The 10,528-nt window shown below is 41.3% G+C and overlaps 1 non-coding gene across 1 annotated transcript; it reads right to left on the reverse strand.

Annotated features, from left to right (window-relative positions):
• Positions 1–318: 318 nt before the first annotated feature.
• Positions 319–425, reverse strand: LOC135146842 (small nucleolar RNA R71). The gene has a single exon (XR_010283939.1). It is a non-coding gene; the product is annotated as a small nucleolar RNA R71 (small nucleolar RNA).
• Between the last annotated feature and the right edge of the window lie 10,103 nt (positions 426–10,528).

Consider the following 10,528-nt stretch of genomic DNA (forward strand, 5'->3'; position numbering starts at 1 on the left):
AGCATTGTCAGGCCTGCAATCGCAGCCAATGCCTTTGAAATCAAACCAGGAACTATTCAAATGGTCCAGAACTCAGTACAGTTTGGGGGTTCTCCTACTGAAGACCCTAATATGCATATACGTAATTTTATAGAGATCTGTGACACTTTCAAATTTAATGGAGTTTCTGATGATGTTGTGAAGCTAAGGCTTTTCCCATTTTCACTGAGAGATAAGGCTAAGGGATGGTTGCATTCTTTACCATCTGGCTCTATTACTACATGGGAAGATCTAGCTCAGAAATTTCTCACTAAATTCTTCCCCATGGCAAAGACTGCTGCACTACGAAATGCTCTATCTCAATTCTCTCAACAATCAGGAGAAACATTCTGTGAAGCCTGGGAGCGATATAAGGAGATGCTAAGGAAGTGTCCCCATCATGGCATGCCGGATTGGATGCAAATAAACTGTTTCTATAATGGTCTTGGACCTCAATCCAGACCTATTATGCTTGATGCTGCTTCTGGAGGTGCGCTATGGGCTAAAAGTTATGAAGAAGCTTATGATCTTATTGAAATGATGGCTGCTAATGAATATCAGAACCCTACTCAAAGACTTACTCAAGGGAAGGTAGCCGGAGTTCTTGATCTTGACACGTCTACAGCTATTGCTGCTCAACTTAAGGCTCTCACGATGAAAGTCGATTCTCTGGCTCACCAAGGAATTCAACAGCCAATCTCAATTTGCGAATTATGTGCTGGTACTCACTCTACTGATCAGTGTGCCATTTCTAGTGAATCAGCACAATTTGTGAGCAACTTTCAGAGAGGTCAACAGCCTGCTCCAGCTACTTACCATCCTAACAACCGAAATCATCCGAATTTCAGCTGGAGTAATAATCAGGGTTATAATCAGCCTCAACAAGGATTTCAACAGGGACCTAAACAATATAGTCAGGCTGGAACTTCACAACAGTATGCACCTAAACAGCCATATCACCCTCCGGGATTTCAGAATCATGGGCAATCAGCTAACGAAAGGTCTGACATGGAAGAACTAAGACTCATGTACAAGAGTCAGGCAGTAACTTTAAAAGCTTTGGAGACACAAGTCGGTCAGTTAGCTAATGCTTTATTAAGCAGACCACAGGGGAATCTCCCTAGTGATACAGAGGTACCAGGTAAGAGGGACCCTAAAGAGCAAGTCCAATCCATTACGCTGAGATCTGGAAAAACTACAACAGGGCCAACCTCAACATTGGTACAAGATCAGGATGATGAACCGCAAGAAATTCCAGCAGAACTCCCTTCGAATACAATGGGCATAAAACCTAATGTTGAATTGGATAGGGCTATCCCTGCAGCTGCTCCGGTGTCAAAGCCATTATATCCACCACCTCCGTTTCCTAGGAGGTTAAAAAAACAGCAGCTGGATAAGCAATTTGGTAAATTCCTTGAAGTTTTCAAAAAGCTTCACATCAACATTCCGTTTGCTGAAGCACTCGAGCAAATGCCTAGCTATGCCAAGTTCATGAAGGGTATTCTTTCAAAAAAGCTAAAGCTCGAGGAGTTAGAGACAGTAGCTTTAACGGAGGAATGTAGTGCTGTGCTTCAACAAAAATTACCACCTAAGCTGAAAGACCCGGGAAGCTTTACTATCCCTTGCACTATTGGGAAGTTCTCTTTTGACAAGTGTCTGTGCGACTTGGGAGCTAGCATCAATCTGATGCCTCTATCTATCTTCACACAACTTGGCCTGCCAGAGCTCAAGCCGACAAACATGTCTTTACAGCTGGCTGATCGTTCGATCACATATCCGAGGGGTATAATTGAAGATGTGCTGGTCAAGGTTGATGAATTAATATTTCCAGCCGACTTCGTGATTCTTGATTTTGAAGAAGACAAAAGAATTCCTATCATCTTGGGTAGACCCTTTTTAGCCACCGGGCAAACATTGATCGATGTCCAAAAAGGGGAACTTACAATGAGAATACAAGATCAGACGGTCACGTTCAACGTATTCAATGCAATGAAATTATCAACTGATGAGGAATCTTGCTTCAGTATGGATGTACTTGATACTACGGCAGAAGCTAATAGCCAGCGGGTTTTACAGAATGATGCATTGGAAGCAATCCTTACCAATGATGAGGAATTGGACAGTGAAGAAGAATTGGAAGAAATCCATCATCTTAACTCATCATCTTGGAGAAGGAATTTTGAACCACCTGTCGAATCTCTTGGCTTAGAGGAACAAAAGGAAGATCATAAACCACTACAACCATCAGTAATCGAAGCACCTAAACTGGAACTTAAACCGCTACCGGATCACTTGAGGTATGTTTTTCTTGGTGAAGGTTCTACTCTTCCTGTTATTATTGCAGCTAACTTGTCAGGTGAGGAAGAGGAAAAACTTTTGAGGGTGCTAAGGGAATTCAAAACAGCAATTGGTTGGACTATAGCTGATATCAAGGGAATCAGTCCATCCTTTTGTCAACACAAAATTCTCATTGAAGAAGGAAGCAAACCTTCAGTGGAACAACAGAGAAGGTTAAATCCTATCATGAAGGAGGTTGTAAAGAAAGAGATTCTTAAATGGCTCGATGCAGGTATCATATATCCAATTTCAGATAGCTCATGGGTGAGTCCAGTACAATGTGTGCCTAAGAAGGGAGGCATGACAGTAGTAGCCAACGAAAAAGGGGAACTCATCTCAACTAGAACTGTCACTGGTTGGAGGATTTGCATGGACTACAGAAAGCTGAATAAAGCTACAAGGAAGGATCACTTCCCTCTGCCTTTTATTGATCAGATGCTTGACAGGTTGGCTGGTCATGAATTCTATTGCCTGTTGGATGGGTATTCTGGCTATAATCAGATTGCTATTTCTCCGGAGGATCAAGAAAAGACAACCTTTACATGCCCTTATGGTACATTTGCATTCCGAAGAGTACCTTTTGGCTTATGCGGTGCACCAGCCACTTTTCAAAGGTGCATGATGGCAATATTCTCAGAGATGATCGGCATCAATGTGGAGGTATTCATGGACGATTTTTCTGTATTCGGAACATCTTATGACGAATGCCTCACGAATCTGAGAATGGTTCTTAAGCGATGTGTGGAAACTAATCTGATTCTCAATTGGGAAAAATGCCATTTCATGGTGCAAGAAGGAATCATATTGGGACATAAAGTATCTGCCAAGGGACTGGAAGTTGATAAAGCGAAGGTGGAAACAATTAAAAATCTTCCTCCACCACTCTCGGTTAAAGGCATCAGAAGCTTCTTTGGTCATGCAGGTTTCTATCGGAGGTTCATCAAGGACTTCTCAAAAATTTCCAAACCTCTTTGCAATCTGTTAGAGAAAGACATTCCATTCAAATTTGATGATGAGTGCTTGGAAGCATTTGAATTTTTGAAAAAGAAGTTGACATCAGCACCTATCATCACTGCACCTGATTGGAGTAAACCATTCGAATTGATGTGTGATGCCAGTGATTATGCTGTAGGAGCTGTACTGGGCCAGCGTACAAGTAATGTGTTTCATGTTATCTACTACGCCAGCAAAACTTTAAATGATGCACAGTTGAATTACACTACTACAGAAAAAGAACTTCTAGCTATTGTCTTTAGCTTTGAGAAGTTCAGGTCTTATCTTCTTGGAACAAAAGTAGTGGTATACACTGATCATGCAGCCATTCGGTATCTCATCTCAAAGAAGGATTCTAAACCAAGACTAATTCGTTGGGTTCTATTACTCCAAGAATTTGATGTGGAAATTAAAGATCGGAAAGGCACGGAAAATCAGGTAGCGGATCATTTATCCCGACTAGAAGATCATAGCAAACAAACTACCGACAGTATTCTAATTAATGAATTCTTCCCAGATGAACAGTTGTTTGGGGCTGAGGCCGAAGAGCCATGGTTTGCTGACATTGTAAATTATCTGGTGAGTAAGGTCATTCCTCCAGAATTCTCTTATGCTCAACGCAAGAAATTCCTTCACGATGTGAAATGGTATATTTGGGATGAACCTTTTTTGTTTAAACAAGGAGTCGATCAAATTCTCGGACGGTGTATCCCTAATAATGAAGTTGAGGGAGTTTTGCGCGAGTGCCATTCCACTGGTTATGGAGGCCATTATAGCGGAGAGAAGACAGCAAAGAGGGTACTTCAAGCAGGTTTTTACTGGCCAACTCTGTTTAAAGATGCTCATCAGTTTGTGTTGGGTTGCGATCGATGTCAACGTACAGGTAATATTTCTAGGAGGAATGAAATGCCTCTTAAAATGCTTTTGGAAGTCGAAATATTTGATGTTTGGGGTATTGACTTTATGGGACCGTTCGTTTCGTCTTGCAACAACCAGTATATTCTATTAGCAGTTGACTACGTGTCTAAATGGGTGGAGGTGAAAGCCTTACCTACAAATGATGCTAAGGTGGTCTTGCAATTTCTTCAAAAACAAATCTTTACCCGTTTCGGAGTCCCTAGAGTCATTATCAGTGATGAAGGCTCTCATTTCTGCAATCGGAAATTCACAACCTTGATGACGAGGTATAATATCAATCACCGGGTTGCTACTGCTTATCACCCTCAAACGAATGGTCAAGCTGAAGTGTCTAACAGAGAGATCAAACGCATATTAGAGAAGGTAGTTAACCCTTCTAGGAAAGACTGGTCCTTGCGATTAGACGAGGCTGCTTGGGCTTATCGAACAGCTTACAAAACACCATTGGGTACTTCTCCATTTCAGTTAGTGTTTGGGAAAGCTTGTCACTTACCAGTAGAATTGGCACATAAAGCTTATTGGGCACTAAAGAAGTTGAATTTCGACTTACAATTAGCCGGAGAGAAACGCATGATGCAACTCAATGAGTTGGAAGAGTTCCGCCTCCGTGCTTATGAAAATAACAAACTCTACAAAGAGAAGGTGAAAAGATTGCATGATCAGCGGTTGATACAAAAATCTTTTGTAGTAGGACAATTGGTTCTATTGTATAACTCTCGGTTGAAGCTGTTTCCAGGGAAACTCAAGTCACGCTGGTCGGGGCCGTTTACAGTCAAGACGGTATTCCCCCACGGTGCGGTAGAAATCTATGCCAAAGCACCGGATGAATCATTTAAGGTTAATGGTCAACGGTTGAAGCCTTACTTTGGCGGAAATGTGAATCGTGAGGTACAAACCACGATTCTTCAATCGGAATCGGATTAATTCTGGACTTCACGTCGACCTAACGACGTTAAACAAGCGCTTCGTGGGAGGCAACCCACGCATTGGAACCATGTTGTACCGTTGTAAACCCCAAAACGCAAAAAACAAGAAATTTCGGCCCTGGGTGACAGACACTAGCGCGCCCGCGCTAAGTTGCGCAGCGCGCCCGCGCTGCACTTAGCGCGCCCGCGTTACTGTCTGCCCAGAAGTCGTTTTTCTCACAGAAAAATATTTTCTTTTCGTTTTTTAAAGCCCACAATCCTAATTTTGCATGCCTAGCCCGAAATATATCCTCCATAACCCTAACTCAGCTCTCAAAATCCTATATAAACACAAAACCCATCTCCAATTCCTATTCTAATTCTATAAACCCTACATATATATATACACATCCATACACACAACCACCATCAAATCTCTCAAACCCACCACACATAAACCTCTTGCAACTCTAAATCTCTATCAATGGCACCCAAAAGAGCCCGAAGATCACAAGGACCAAGCACCCAAGCCCCTACATCTAGCGATTCTTCCTCGATGGGTGAGGTTGAATTCACCTCCGATGGTGCACGAAACGAGTTTCAACGGCTTATGAATAAGTCGATAGTCAAGGAGAGGGGATTCTTACCCACGGCGGAAGATGGTGATCTTTTGAAGATGATTCAAGAAAGGGGATGGGAGTCTTTTTGCGAGGCTCCGGAGGCGGTTCCCTTGGCCATTATTCGCGAGTTCTATGCTAATGCCAAGGAGAATCGCGATGGGTTCACGGTGGTGCGAGGAATCCGTGTGGATTATAGTGCGGAGGCGATCCGTAGAGTGATTGGGGGGCGTGCCAAGCGCCGTAATGAAGAAGATTGGGTTGTTGAGAGGATCGGGCGTGCCAAACGCCGGTTTGACGATGATCCGGTTGATCTTGAGCGGTTGGTGTATGATATGTGTGTGCCGGATACGAATTGGAAGATGACAGCACCTCCTTTGCCGGCACATGTTTCTTTTCCGGCAGCCGCTTTGAACCGGTATGCGAAGGCGTGGAACGCCTTCATCTGTGCTAACATCATGCCATCTTCACATGGGCATGAAGTGACGGTGGATAGAGCTATTCTGCTCTTTGGGATTGTCTCGGACAAGTATATTGATCTGGGACATGTTATTCATCAGGGGATTCTGAGGTTCTTACAGGGAGGAACCACTGGTGCCATTCCGTATGGCACAATTGTTACGAAGCTATGTCGAGCAAGCGGTGTTCGTTGGCCAGCCAACGAGCAATTACAGTTGCCAGCAGCACCTATTGATCATTCGGCGATCAGCCGGATGACGGAGTGGGAAGGAGGAGTTCCCCACCCTCGAGGCCTCGGGTACATATATGATGAGATGCCAGGGGGACGTCCAAGATTTATTAGGAGGGAGCGTCCTAGAGCTTCTGGAGCTGGTACTTCACAGACGGAGAGGAGCTCCGAGCCTATGGGAGATGTTCATTATCGCCGACTAGCGAGAAGGATGGACACTATGCATGACATCCACCAGAGGTTTGCATATGACTTGACACAAGCTCTTGGTACGGCTTTTCAGGCACAGGGGGTCACAGTTCAGTGGCCAGTATTCGGAGCAGGGATGCAGTATCCTCCACCTGATTCACCTCCAGCAGAGGAGGGGGAGGACTCGGACTCCGAGTAGGTATGTGGGTGCTCTAGCCTTTTTACCGCTTTCAATGGGGACATTGAAAATTTTAAGTTTGGGGGTGGTAATCTAAGGAAGAGCATATTATTATAATTTTGTTTATTATTGCATGTGTTAGTTAGTTCATGTAGTTCACGTTTTTTATTTTGCTTTGATTATTTCTCACGCTTTTATTTTTATTTTTCTCACGTTTTTTCTATTTTTCTCAAATTTTTTATTTTACATGTTTAGTGGCAATTGTTGTAGTTAGTATCACGAGCATTTGCATGAATTATGAAGTTAAGCCAAGTTAATTGCCTATGATGAGTTATGTGCGTAGTTCTTGATTAGTAGTTTCAATTGCAATGCTTGGTTAGTACTTGGAAATTGCTTGTGTTTGAAATTGTAATTCACATATGTTCTTGAGATAGGATTTAGACGAAATTCCAGGAATTCTAGGATTGAATTGAGCACCCTTCAGCTTAGGTCTGTAAATCTTAAGTTTGGGGGAACTGAGGAGTAGATATACCTTTCTAAAAAAAAAAAAAAAAAAGAAATAGTAGTAAATAAATTCACTAAAAAAAATTAAAAATAAATAAGTGGTAGAATTAACTAGGTTGAGCTCATTAGTACTCGAGTAATTAAGTCTGAGGGGACTTTGTGCCTAACAACCTAAGGCCCTTCGTGGTTTGGGATTGTTGACCCAACGCTCGCTACATGGGTACTAGTGCATAAATCTTTAGGGATCTCAACCATTGCACAGTTAAATAAACCACTAGAATAGAGTGAATAATTGGTGTGTGAAGTCTTGTGGTGTTCGTAACGCATTTACACTGCGAAGCGCTCTGACCTTAGACCGAGCAATTAATCACCAATAAAAAGAAAAAAAAAATAGTGAATAAAATAGAAGGGTGTGGACATTCTTTGGGACCTTGGCTTTTAGTTGGACTTGAGTGACGGGGTGCTAGTTTAAAACTTTTACGATTCTTGATGGGGATTCTGTGGGAGTAGTAGTTTTTGTCTTGTCTCAATAAAAGGGCATGCTTGCACACACTGGCACTCCACACTTGTAAATAGAAGAGTAATTGACTTAGTAGCGAGAGAGATGAAAGTCGAGAACATTAGCACAATCTGAGGTATTATAATTGGCAAGGCAATTACTTCATAGTTTACTCATTCATCACGTAGTTGCATTCATGCATTGCATTGTATTATTGTATAGTGTCGTTGACGCTTGAGGACAAGCATCAGTTTAAGTTTGGGGGTGTGATAAGTGGTATTTATACACACTTATAGGCTTTCATTTCCACTTAAATTGGTTGGTTGTACTTAAGTGTTTAGTGTCTTTTGATGTGTTTTAGTGTTTTTCTGTACAGGTCACGAGTTGAGGTGATGAAGTGATTTTCTATCATTTTAGGTTGTTTTTGGTGCATTATTTGCAAGAATAGAGAATTGTGGATTCATCACGACTTGGGATTTTGTGGGTACATCTTCTACAAACCCTCACGAGAACACACTCGTCCACTAGAGCTATCTAGGGGTTTAAAGGGCGTGTTGCATGTGCTAAATGCAACCGTGATCACCTACGGAAGTGGTACTAGAGCGAGGAAGGGCATGCACGCGAGAACGAGCTAAAAAACGAAGAAACGGGGTGCCAGTGGCAGACAGTAGCGCGCCCGCGCTAAAGCTTAGCGCGCCCGCGCTATCTACTGTCCCCACTAGCGCGCCTGCGCTAGTTTAGCGCGGCCGCGCCCATCAGAAGTATCCCGGGCCGATTTTTGAAGCTTTTCTGATGGATTTTAGCAGCGGTCGAGGCCCGGTTGACTTGGTGAATGTACTTTATTTTCTCATGTGTAAAACCCTAGCCTCAATGGTATCGTAGAATATCGGATTATAGTTTTATCAGTTTTCTCTCTTGTAATCAAGCACATTATCAGTTTTGTATTGGATCGTTCTTAGCGAGGAAGTGACAGTTTCGAGCGAGATCGTGAACATCAATTCTGTAACGTTGTGTTCTTTATTATTAATTCAAGCACGTTTATTCCGCTTAATTCTCGTATTTCATTTATCATGTTTTCACTAGAACCCATGATGTCGATTAGTTCGATTATGAACTAACCGTCTTCATGGGATTCTAACGGACTTATCGATGTAGTCTAGTAAGGAATATTAATTACTTGATTTTGTGACATACGTTGATTTCTTTGCATGAGCCGTGCTTATTCTTCTTAGGAACGTAGCTAACTTCTAAGTTGTTTGTTAATTCTTTCTGAAGCGAGAGTGGATGATTGAATTTAGAACTATGCCATGTAAACATAGGATTATGTGAATGAAACATAATTTGTGGTAGACTTGAACTATTTTTATCACCCTGTGTAATCACGATAGACGACTTGCTATTAAACCTCTCTGCTTACACTACCGCTATAGAGATATAGGGTCTGAGCTTTGTTGGTGTCCAGGAGATCTCTGTCTTAATTGCGGATTTTGATTGGTATGATATGTGTGCAACGAGAGTTGGCATGTATTACTTTCGTGTTGTCTGATTAGGATCAGCAGTCGCATGTTAATCAGTAAATTCAATTCTAGATGAATTCGATAAGGAAATTAGAATCCCATGTGTTTTCCTATTCTGATTTTGATTAGTAAATTTAGTTATTAGTATAAAAGAACCCATCCTTGTTAATTGTCTTGGCAGTGAAAATTACTCATACATTGTTGCATAGGTGCGTATTCTTAATTCACCAGTCTTTGTGGGAACGAACAAATATATTACTTGTGATCACGTGCGCTTGCTTGTAGATTTTTGCGAACATAGCTTCATTTTCGGTTGTTTAAAATTAGAATCAACTTTTAGTTTCATTCTTGACTTGTTTAAGCATGTAAACAACTTGTTGCTTCATTATTGGCTAAATTGAAGTTGGAAACTACTTGTAGCTTCATTCCAGACTCCTTTGAAGTTGAAAACAACTTGTAGCTTCATTTTCGGTTGTTTAAATTAAAATCAACTTGTAGTTTCATTCTTGACTCGTTGGAGCCCGGAAACAACTTGTTGCTTCATTATTGGCTTGATTGAAGTTGGAAACAACTTGTAGCTTCATCCAGACTCGTTTGAAGTTGAAAACAACTTGTAGCTTCATTTTCGGTTGTTTAAAATTAGAATCAACTTTTAGTTTCATTCTTGACTCGTTTAAGCATGTAAAAAACTTGTTGCTTCATTATTGACTAAATTGAAGTTGGAAACTACTTGTAGCTTAATTCCAGACTCTTTTGAAGTTGAAAACAACTTGTAGCTTCATTTTCGGTTGTTTAAACTAAAATCAACTTGTAGTTTCATTCTTGACTCGTTTGAGCACGGAAACAACTTGTTGCTTCATTATTGGCTAGATTGAAGTTGGAAACAACTTGTAGCTTCATTCCAAACTCGTTTGAAGTTGAAAACAACTTGTAGCTTCATTTTCGGTTGTTTAAAATTAGAATCAACTTTTAGTTTCATTCTTAACTCGTTTAAGCATGTAAACAACTTGTTGCTTCATTATTTGCTAGATTGAAGTTGGAAACAACTTGTAGCTTCATTCCAGACTCGTTTGAAGTTGAAAACAACTTGTAGCTTAATTTTCGGTTGTTTAAAATTATATTCAACTTGTAGTTTCATTCTTGACTCGTTTGAGCCAGGAAACAA

This window comes from Daucus carota, chromosome 5, assembly GCF_001625215.2.
Source record: "Daucus carota subsp. sativus chromosome 5, DH1 v3.0, whole genome shotgun sequence".
In the NCBI taxonomy this organism is placed as follows: Eukaryota; Viridiplantae; Streptophyta; class Magnoliopsida; order Apiales; family Apiaceae; genus Daucus; species Daucus carota.